The sequence below is a fragment of the Ornithodoros turicata genome, chromosome 8 (assembly GCF_037126465.1).
Source record: "Ornithodoros turicata isolate Travis chromosome 8, ASM3712646v1, whole genome shotgun sequence".
Lineage (NCBI taxonomy): Eukaryota > Metazoa > Arthropoda > Arachnida > Ixodida > Argasidae > Ornithodoros > Ornithodoros turicata.
The window spans coordinates 7,809,243-7,820,549 of record NC_088208.1 but is presented as its reverse complement, the minus strand read 5'-3'; the positions used below and the strand labels follow the sequence as shown (position 1 = coordinate 7,820,549).

The following is an 11,307-nucleotide window of genomic DNA, read 5'->3' as shown; positions in this document are numbered from 1 at the left end:
TGAAGGATGCATGTATGAACGCCTGCACCAACATTTCTGCGAAGAAAGAAATTCCTGTGGTGACAAAAAAAAAAAAAAAGTGACCTTAACTGAGCATGTTTCGGAATTGCATTCGCAAAAACAATGATCAGGAAGTTGAAATAAAGGAGAAACGGGACGCGCGGGATAAAAGAATCGGCACATAATGTGCGCGGCGAAATCAGCCGCATCCACGGTGGGCGTTTCTCTAGCTGCAGCGCCATCCATGGCGCTGATGTCACAAGAGTGACTAATCATATGCAGTGCATTTTGAAGCACATGCAGGACGAATGGTAGTGTGAAACAGGCCTAGCACGTTCCATCCGTTCCTTGAAAGCAGTCGTATGCGCGTGCCTCTCTTGTAATGCGCCGCTCAGTGTTGTTCAGTATGGAGCAGCTGTGAATGCACGACTTTTCCTTTGTTTTTCTTTTTTTTTAGGAGTCGAGATTTCTCTAAATCGATGTACTGTTACGGAATTCCACCGCTCCCTGTACTGCGGTATTCGTTTCGAGTCCGATATCAGTTCGATGTATCCTGGTCACGGCATCGTTTTAGAAGACAGGATAGGACAGTGAGGAAGGATTTAAGGCTGAACCGCATTCCTTTTCCGCGCCGCAGCCGCCGTTCGGTGTCCGGGATTGCCCCCCGGTCGTGTCACGTGGTTTCTCCTTTCCCGAACGCGTCGCCATATTGAGTCCCCTCCGTCCAAAACCAGTTTCCTCTGTTGGGAGCTGGCTCCCCTGCGCACAGTTCTCCGACGGAGAAGGGGGCAGTTGCCGTCCCATTGCTAGACGACGCAGCCGCACTGGACCCAAGATGGTGGTCTCGCTCGCCGGCGTGCCTCAGTGTGGCTACTCTTGTCCCTATTTTGTGACTCTACCCGAACCAAAATCGGGACCCAACTTTTTTTCTGCGCATCACCACATGCTACCGAAATGCACGACGAATTTCGGCCCAAGACTTCTGACCTTGGGCCGGAACATCGCCTCTCAACCATCAGTTTCAGTGAGATAATCCCTGTATTCATAGGGGTAGAAGACGCACACAGGGCAACAGTCGACCCGGTTGCTACGTCATCGTTGCTGCGGTTCTCCTTCGGGCTGAATAGCCATTGGATGCTTCTGCTTTTTCGGTTGACGTCACTTCCCATTTCGGAGGAGAAATCTGATCGGGCCGAATGCGGCCCGAAATTCTCTTCCCCTGAAAATGTTCGGTCCCGAATTTGGTTCGGAAAGAATTCGGACGCTTTTCGGGTCATGCGGTTCCCGCTTTAGGCGACCTGTTTATTGTGCAGAGGTTGAACTAAGATTGGAGGTCGTGGTGAGCGACCTTGACCTTGGTCGTCTTTGTTGACATATTCAACAGCGAGGAACAATCCCGTTCAGCTATGTACGGTGCAAAGAACAAGATATTTTCACTAGGACTGCACATTGGGAGACGACAACATTCTTCAAGGTATCTTCCTATGTGTTCTTGCCATTTCCACTTAGCCTGCAACTTAGATTGCAACTATTTCCTTTCATTGAAAGTTATAAAAATACCAGATACATTTTTGCTAACTTTTATATCCAGATGTGTGTATTGCACTCTTTTTAATTTTAAACTTGGTTGGGTTTGGTGTGAGGAAAAACTACGGGAAGCGTTAATTTGAAACTGTTAATAACCAGATCTCAGTGGTCTCGCGACGTAAACCCCTAATTATTTATACGGGGTGTTTCCTTTTACCTGCAACTAATTATCATAGAAAGGGGAGTTTCCTTAGGGCGGTTTTACGTTTGGCATTCGATTACTCGGCGGGGCTGCTAGTAGGAATCAAATTTTTTCCTCAGTTGGGGGACCAATTAACACAGATATTTTAATCAACTTTTGAGTTCTTGACTTTAGGGAGCACATTGCAGTTGCAATATTAAAGCCTGATCACCACATGATCCGCTCGTACCACTCATGAAGCACTAAAGTGCCTGAGTATTTCACTTCGGCCACCCGCTGGAAACAGAAAGTAATCGCAAAAAGAGCGAGGGTGACGTCGATATCTCCGCCCTCAAGAAAACGTCATACGCGATATGCTGGCAAACCCTTATCGCGGTATGTTTCACGATCTTTGTTTGCTTTTTCTTTTTCCTTTCTTTCGTTCTTTCACGCGTTCGCAGTTGCTTAACGTATCAGTGATTTCATCCTGCCGGGCACAGCTCTTGCGCTTTCCCGGTACGATAAGCGCTGATGTGTAGTGGTGTGTGCCCAGAGTTGTTTGCGAGCAAAAAGAAAACCAAAAGAAAACAAAGCCCGCGAATCATTACGTTTTCGGTGACGGCAAGAGAGGGCGGAGATATCGACGTCACCGTCGCTCTTTTTGCGACCACTTTCTGTTTACAGCGGACGGCCAGCGGAGTGCTTCATCAGTGGTTCGAGCTGATCATGTAGTGACCAGACTTTATTATTGGAATTGCAATGTGCTCCCTAAAGTCATTAATTAAAAAGCTTATGGAAATACCTCGGTTAATTAGTTTCCTAACTGAGCAAAAAGTTGATTTCCTAGTAGCAGCCCCGTCGAGTAATTCAATGCCAAAAGTAAAACCGCCCTGAGGCGACCCCCCTGTATAATGTTCATAACCACACCACTGTTTTCGCGCACAATGCTCGCTTGCATGCACTCGCTTGTCTCTCAAAAACTGTAGCTGTCATAATCAGCCTCACAACTTGGAAGAGGCAGACACTATGATCATGTCAGCTCTTGTTTTGGACAGAAATGGTACTCACTTGAAAACCCACGAGCATTAGCTTACTCTCTCCATACTCTCAAATCGGAAAGCTTTCCACGTGCTTTGCACACTTTTCATGTGAAAATGATGACGATAAAATAAACTGTTGTAACAAAATACAGTGTTAACAGTAGTCTGCAACTTTATTTAAATCTGCATTCTGCATTTTTCCAACTGAATTTGTATGACGAAAAATATCATTATGGTAATGCAAATTTCTTAGTTTTACGTCATATACTATAGTTATTGTGTGGTTCAGGGCCCGGGAAAGATGCTAACAAGAGAACTGGATGGGTCAAAGTAATAACCCAATTACAGTCTTTGAGACATTCATTGATCCAACTAGATATATCAGTCTATGTTTATTATTTCTTGGTTTTCGACATTCAGCTATATTCTGTGAGGTGGTATAGAAAAAGCTTTCCGTGAAACACTGTTGGCTCTTTCGTTGAAGAACTCTTGTCCACGACCGTGTCCACATTACTGCTACTTCTTGACGCAGCATCTTTTGCCGTCCTGGTGGATCAGCTGGCACCACTCTTGAATGCACGACGAATGACCTTGCATATGCTGTTAGAAGGAAGGGTCGAACGTCTTACACAACGTCATCTGGGCACAACCTGACGAAACTACGCCAGCGCGAACACAGGCTGCTCTAAAATTTTCGTACTGTTCAGGCGGCAATGTAGTATTGTTTAATGTTTCTGCCGAAATTGTGTCTACGCAGAAAAAGACATGGAAAATGTGAGAGGCACATTATGGCTCTTCTCCGGGGCTTGTAGCTTCTTATTGCAAAAATTAAATTTCGAGTTTAATTACGTAGTACGCCGGGTGTTTCTCGTTTCCCTTTCAATACGTTACACTTGGAATGTACAGCCTGGTACACTTTGACGTTTGTTTGTTTTTTTGTTTGGTTTTTCGCCTAAACAACGAAAACGAGCAACATGCTGGCATCAGGTTTCGGTTTCACGACAACGTAATCGTGAGCCTTGCGGATGTCACTTGGGTGTGAGGCGGTGAGAAACAGTGATCTATGGCTATTCTTAGATATGATAAATCCCATAATCATGAAGCTTTATCGTGAGCCGGAGGCCTCGATGCAGGTAGAAAAAAAATGGATACTCACGAAAAAGAAAAAAACATACATACTCAGAGTTTCGTCACAGTACTCACAATAAAGCAAGCTTTTTAATGTCCTATTGTGTCCGTTCCGAACAAATTACAAAAATTGAGCAACCATAGAACGCCACATGACGCTTCACTGAACCACAGCTCCGTAAGTCACAGCGCAAAAGTCCTAGAAAAAAAAACATAGCGGTCTCCATGCTGATACGACGGGACGTTAAGCGGTTAGCAGTCCTTGAACTGCTAGCAAAATGTGGGGATAATTTGTTAAAAAATATGTCGCTATAATTCTTTGTGCGGTGTAGGTTCCAGATTTATAGCTTAAATTTGTAAATCTTGGCATTCCTTGTGGTGAACACTCTAGGCATTGTTCACATGTTAAAGAGTCTGTAAAGTGAATGGCAATCCCGTAGAAGCTGAAGCTTTTCTGAACACTTGTAACTTGGTGTTTTTACATACGTAATAGTCCTGCTATATATATATATATATATATATATATTGAGCTTTTTTTTTCAGGAATAGAGTTTCAAAGATGCTGCGCTAAGCAAAGCATGCGGACTCCAGAAACGTGCCAACCGTGGGGCGATTTGCGCGCCATCTATTGAGAGCGCAAGCAAGTAGTCAATCTATCAGGCGAGTTCGTGCGCAATCGTGCGTCTCCCGCGAGTGCAATACACATCTCATTGTCGAAGGTGCACGGTCTGTGTATCCCGGAACACAAGAAAGGAAACCAAATACTCGTGGAAATCACTTAGATGCGAGGCTTGCAAGCAGAAGTGATACAGCGAGCAGACGACACAGAGACGCGGAGAGAGAGAAATCCCACAGATGGCGCAGCTCGCCCAGATATTTCTGCATAGGCACGGAACGCACCCCCCCCCCCCCCGTTTCAACCGTTAACAGCTTAAACCAAACTTGTCCAGAGTTGCTCATGTTCTTAAAAGAAGTGTAATGGTAATTAGTAAGCTGTCTCAAATCCGTTATGTTCTATTTCAATATCTCGTTATGTCTGTCCGCCAATCCGAGGTCGACTCCAGCTTTATACTTTGCGAATGTTGAGGGTCAGTTCCTTTCAGTTTCTAAAAGTGTTCAAAATTAATTCGTGTGAAAAGTACATATGAAGAAGTGAGAGGTGTTGGCTTGTCTGTGTGATCATTTAGACCCAGCAAACCATTAATATCCATGGGACATCCCTACAAGGTCGCGAACGTCCTGAATATCTCGACATCCATAGGATATCTATGGGATATCGCACAATTTCATTGCGTTTTGGGCTTACTCCAGTAAACAACAGATGTCCCTGGTATGTTGGAAGGATATCGCGCTCTGGATGTTTGAATGTCCCATGACAAGCAGCCTGCAGATCCTAGGGATGTCTATGGGAGGTCCAGGAAATATTTGTTATAGAGACGGTAACCTGAATTAAAAACACAGTAGTTGATAGGAAGGGATGTCAGAAATGTTGTTGGGTATACTGTGGGTTGATGCAGAAACACAGGAATTGCGAAGATACATCCTCGTCACCGTTACAAATGGTTTACGCCACGCTACCCCTAACGAACGTGTGTGTAACGATTTGTATTTCAGTATATGTTCCATCCAGCTAGCAAATAGAGGTTACTGCGGGTTTTTCCAATTGCTCCAAGTGAGGCGGGCAGGGTTCGGCACTTATGCTGGCATGTCCCACGGTGTTGCTGTACTGTGATGAATCCTGTTAGGCTAAGGTAATGTTTTTGTTCCCAATAGTATCAAATGGGTTAAAACACACGATAAATATTATTTGCTGGAACACAGTTGCAGTGGTGTCTACGCACTCTACAAACACTAAATATCTGATGCACAAAATTGTTAAAAGCAAAATATGTACGATATTCCTAATCTCCCGTATATATCCAAATATCCGTGACAGACGTCGCAGGGACTTTCAGTGGATCTACAAACATGGCAGAAATGCTAGTCGCAGGGATATCGCATGGATGTAAAACGGATCTGTGGCAAACTCCAGTGGATATCCAAACGTCCCGGGCGAGATATCTTACGGATATTTGCTGGATGCATCTGGTTTTCTGGGGACAAGTTCTACATGGTGGTGCCTTGAAACGTTGTGGTTATATATCACTTTGCAGTTCCTTGAAATGAAGCTTGGTGCCTACTGCGCAACAAAATGAACACATGTCTCGTTCATCCAGTAGCCGCGTAACCAACTTTTTGTTACATGAACATGACCGTGTAGATTCGTTAGCATCATTGTACACCAGCGCCGCCACGATAAGTGCGTTGAAAGGAGCAGAAGGCCGCTGACAAGCTGGTGCATGACTGGGAAGAGGATGACGATCAAGCAAGTGTAAGAAGATTCTCATTGCTTCCAGAGTGTTTTTGTTGCTCGGGAAATGATGTTGCCATGACCCTAAATAATTGGGGTAGTTTTACACGTAAGCCGATCAGTGTGTCGAGTAGCCTAACGTGGCGACATGCTGCACGTGCGGCAGGGTACTCTCGACCACAGGAAATCTCCAACACACGGTGCTGGAAGCAATGTTTACCGCACAACGCCCCTGGCCAGGATTGAACCCTCGGTCTTGAGCTCGGCAAGCCAGAGCGTTACCGACGGAACAACCGAGGCCTCTTAAAGCCGTAACCCCTACGGAAGCAACGAAGAACAAGATTGTGGCCATTCCCTCTAACCGCACTGTATCCCGTAGTTGTGGCAAAACATCTTGGCATGAACATTGTTTTCTCCAATGTTTGTTTATTATTATTATTTTTCATTCGGTAGAAACCTCAGTGCAGGGGAAAGCGACACGATGCACTGGCCAGTACCTTTTGTCGTCCTGTTTTTCAAGTTTTTTCCCAGCAGGGTTTTTTTATATTTTATATGAGCAACCAAACAGCCGGTTTTTTACCTTATTTCATCGAATGTTTTTAACTTAAGCAAGCTGTCGCCGTTTTCTTCTGTTTTTCATGGCTGTGCTGCAAATGACCGCAAACCGATTCTCTCCTGTAACCAGCCCGTTGTTTATTGCATCCCCTATGAGTGTGTTATGTCTAATATAGACCAACGGGACGGTGTCTGAATGACCGCCTCCGTGAACACCAATTTAACAATCACAGAAGCCATATATGTCTAGTGAATTTATTATGTGCAAGAAACGGGCTAGTTGGCGTAGACTCCTCAATGATGTAATTGATATAACCACACGAGGTAATTGCGTAAGCAAACCCTCTTATTTATTTCCATCGCTTCGGAGGTTTTCGAACATATAGTGGTGTGACCTTAATTAAACTTCACTGTGTTTGTGAATATTGCTGTGTGTCGTGTTTCTTCCTTGTCTCGCGTATCGTCCTCTTCGCACAATAAGTGCAGTTGGGAAAAGCTACACTTTGTCGAACGAAAATCAACGTCGTCGACGGCGCCCATCCTAACATATTCAACATGCAAAAAACGGCCATTCTAATCGCTGGGATCTCAATTGGTTGATAATGATTCGTGGGTTTACGTGGCGATACAACAGATCAGCAATTGACTAACGTGGCTACTAGAGGGGAAAAGCAAGCGAAACATAACTTACATCATATCTGTCGCATCCATCGCGGTTACAGGTGTTGCACCCACTGCTCGTTTTGGGAAGGAAAGAAAACAGTACAAAGAATATGAGTGACATGCTTGGAGCGCATTTTCTACGCTTTGTGAAAGTACTGAGAAAGCGGACAATGATTGTTCCAAGCAGCGAAGAATGAGTGTTTCGAGTGTTTTTTTATCGTTGCAATAAAACTGAGAGAAATTCAACAGTGAAGCCTTCTTTAATATACAGGGTGTTTCACCTAAAGTAATAAAAAATTGTAACAGGCGACGTACTCGGTTGAGGATTGTGGCACTTTCCGCAGTTACCTTCTGGAAACTTTTGTAAGGCTAAGTTTGAGCGAATAGCGTCAGAAGGTTACGTAGAAAGTGATTCCTCCCGTCAGGGTGTGTGAGTCGCCACCGAAAACCCAATGCAAAGTCTGTGGTGTACGTAAGGAAAAAAAGCCGGAGCTCTTTGGCTGCACGTATAGCCTGTGTTGGTAAGTGCTCAAATGTTACCGTGCCAGTACTGGACAGCTGTTTCGGCCCTATTGGGCGATCATCAGTAGTACGCAGGCAGGCAACGTTTGAGCGGATGGCGTCAAAACGTTATGCAGCACGTGATTCCTCCCGTCAAGGTGTGTGAGTCACCAGTGAAAGCCCAATGCAAAGCCAATGGAGTATGTAAGGAAAAAAAAGCCGGAGGTCTTTGGCTGCACGTATAGCGTGTGTTGGTAAGTGCTCAAACGTCGCCATGCCTGCGTGCTGCTGACGATAAGCCAGTAAGGCGGCCAAATAAGGCCGAAACACAGCTGTCCAGTACTGGCTTTTTTTCCTTACATACTCCACTGGCTTCGCATTGGGCTTTCAGTGGTGACTCACACACCCTGACGGGGGAAATCACGTGCTACGTAACCTTCTGACGCCACCCGCTGAAACGTTGCCTACCTGCGTACTACTGACGATTGCCCAATACGGCCGAAACAGCTGTCCAGTACCGGCATGGCGACGTTTGAGCACTTACGTAGTAGTTACGAAAACACTACCTGGAAGGGATCTCTGACGTCACCGATAACACCCCCACAATCAAGGAGCAATCTCTGACGTCACAGTTACGGTCCCCTACTATCTGGGAGCATCCTCTGACATCACATCCATGGCCACAACTGTGGCTGCCACACCTGCTCTTCGCACTGTGTTCAATAGATGGCGCCACTATCCGTCTGACGTCACGCATGAAACTTTTGTCACCTCGGGAATTCGATCCCGGAAACCGCCGCTCCGCAGTCCGACGCTCTAGGCCACTGAGGCATAGTGTTTTGTCAGGCTTCCAGCGAATAGTCATGTCTGCGAAGGTGCGCGTTCAATGCTAACTTTAGTAGACGGTGCCACCGTTTTGTGTTCGCGCAGCCATTAGTAGGTGCCACTACCCCTGTCAATTGGTAGTGGCACCTATTCTTTAACCAGAGTAGGACTCGAACTGCAGTTCTCTCACATGGCAGCTCAACACACTAACCACTGTATACGGCAGACCAAGTGTTTCGTTTTCTTATCCTGGACCCTGAACAGCCCTCAGCAAATGAGGTTTCGATACCAAGTGAAACGTCCTAATGGACAACTCTAATCGAAGTAGTCCCTAAACCTAATGGAGCGGTTTGTGTACGTGGAGACTTCAGCGTTTCTGTTAATCCACAGCTAGAGATTGATCAGTATCCTTTGTCACGGCCAGAGGAATTGTTCGCAAAGCTAAACGGTGGTCAGCGATTCTCTAAGCTTGATTTATCCAAAGCATACCTACAAATGGTCTTAGATGTTGATGCCAAGAGGATTGTGGTGGTGAATACGCACAAGGGGATGTACCAATTCAACCGAATGCCACTTGGAATACCATCCGCCCTAGCAATATTACAACGGACTATGGAACGAGTCACTGCAGGCCTTGATCATGTTCCTCGTTACCTCGATGATATTATAGTGCGAAGGACCGAATACCATGTCCGGAATTCGGACCTAGTTTTCCAGAGGTTGGCTGATTACGGTTTTGCCCTCAACGAAGCGAAATGTGCGTTCATGCAAGATGATGTAGAATATCTTGGACATGTCGTTTCTGCATATGGTCTGCACCCGTCGCAGAATAAGCACTTTTGAACATGCCTGCACCGATGAACGTCTCCGAGTTAAGAGCATTTTTCGGAATTATACAGCATTACGGCAAGTTCATTCCTGGGTTAGCTGATAGGTGCACTCCACTAAACAACTTGCTGCACAAAACACCACCTTGGGCCTGGTCACAAGACTACATGAATGCCTTTGACAGTCTCAAGGTGAAGTTGACATCAGTAGAATGATTAGTGCACTATAACACAGATAAACATATTTATCTCGCAGCTGATGCTTCTTCAATTGGTCTTCGAGCTGTGATTCTTCACAACACCAACGCAAAGGACTCACCCATTGGGCAAGCATTGAAAACGTTGTCGTCAACAGAGCAGAAATACGTCTAAATCGAACGGAGTGAAGTAGTTTCATCAGTATCAATGGGGTTGCCGGTTTACCTTGTATACGGATCATAAGCCTCTTACAACAATTTTTAGACCAAAGAAAAGTATTCCAGCAGCGATAGGCAGCGAACAAGTGCTCGTTCGTGGAACCCAGACCTCTTCTTCCGATTCGTTTCTGTTTCAGTTTGTCTACCAATGTCATGATGACGTTTCTCTGGTAGAGGTCTATTTGAACGCTTCGCATCTTACTCCCTGTGGGCGCACAATGGTTCAGCTTCATTTCAATGGCAGCAGTTCTTACTTCTTGAATAAAATACTGTCGTTGATTGAATGTCCCGCTTGATGGCAAAAAAATGTCATGAAGGAACCAGAGAGAAAGCAAGAAAATATGTGGACGTGAGTGAAAAGCGTGTTAAAAGTATCTTGGAACTTAACTTAACTTACTTTGGCAAAGTTGAGTTGCCTGAAAAAGGAACGAGTTCCTCTGGAAGTTACTACGGCGCAAAAGTACCGAGTTAAGTTACAAGTTACCAAAAAAAAGGAACTTAGTTACTAGTAACGAGTTACCTCGAACTCTGCTTTTAACTTAGTATATTGCGGTGCGAAAGCGAAGCAGACGAGCTCGGATGGAATTCGCCTGCGCCGTGCACCCATTCGTGTGACTTTGCTGACATCGTCGCAATGTTACTATCGCTGGGGCTTCCTAAGCAGCATAAGCAATGCAGATCTTTAGAAGTCGTTTACATAATATGTAAGCAGTTTTGGGAAGATAAATTTGACCAATTCTATACACTGTGAAGCGGTGCCAAACGTTACCGTGTCGGCGTCGTGCACATGCTGCAGGATTCGATATTTCGTTTATAACGTGTGGTTATCTTAGAAGGTAGAACGACACCCTAATCATGGAACACAATATCGTTCCTTCGTAACTACTGTTATGCTGTTATCACACTGAGGGACCGGCTACTCACAATGCGAAGTCGCCACAAGAAGCCACGACAATGAAAACCATGAATGAAACGAGAGTGATCCTCATGATATCTCCTGCTTGGCTGTCTTTTCACCCGTACGTCTGTCGGGGTTTATATACGACGCTGGCTGACATTTCAGCAAGCGGAGTTTAGCGACTTTTAATATTGGTCTGGATCACGCAGGAGACATTCAACAAAATGATACATCACGATGACAGTGCAATTACGTACCCCTCAGACGTCAATGTGTTCGTCTTTCGACCATATTTCGATGTTCGTAGCATCTGGGTGGTTTCGTAACATCATCATCTTACAATAATGTTGTTCTGGAAAAAAGAAGGGAAAGGTTAGCCTGTGCTACGGCGCCTTG

At 45.2% G+C, this 11,307-nt stretch overlaps 1 long non-coding RNA gene across 1 annotated transcript; it reads right to left on the bottom strand.

The window, feature by feature from the left end:
• Positions 1-3,125: 3,125 nt before the first annotated feature.
• Positions 3,126-11,106, bottom strand: LOC135366442 (uncharacterized). The gene is made up of 3 exons (XR_010414164.1): positions 10,938-11,106; positions 7,473-7,515; positions 3,126-3,348 (listed from the first exon to the last, which is right to left on the bottom strand). It is a non-coding gene; the product is annotated as an uncharacterized LOC135366442 (long non-coding RNA).
• Between the last annotated feature and the right edge of the window lie 201 nt (positions 11,107-11,307).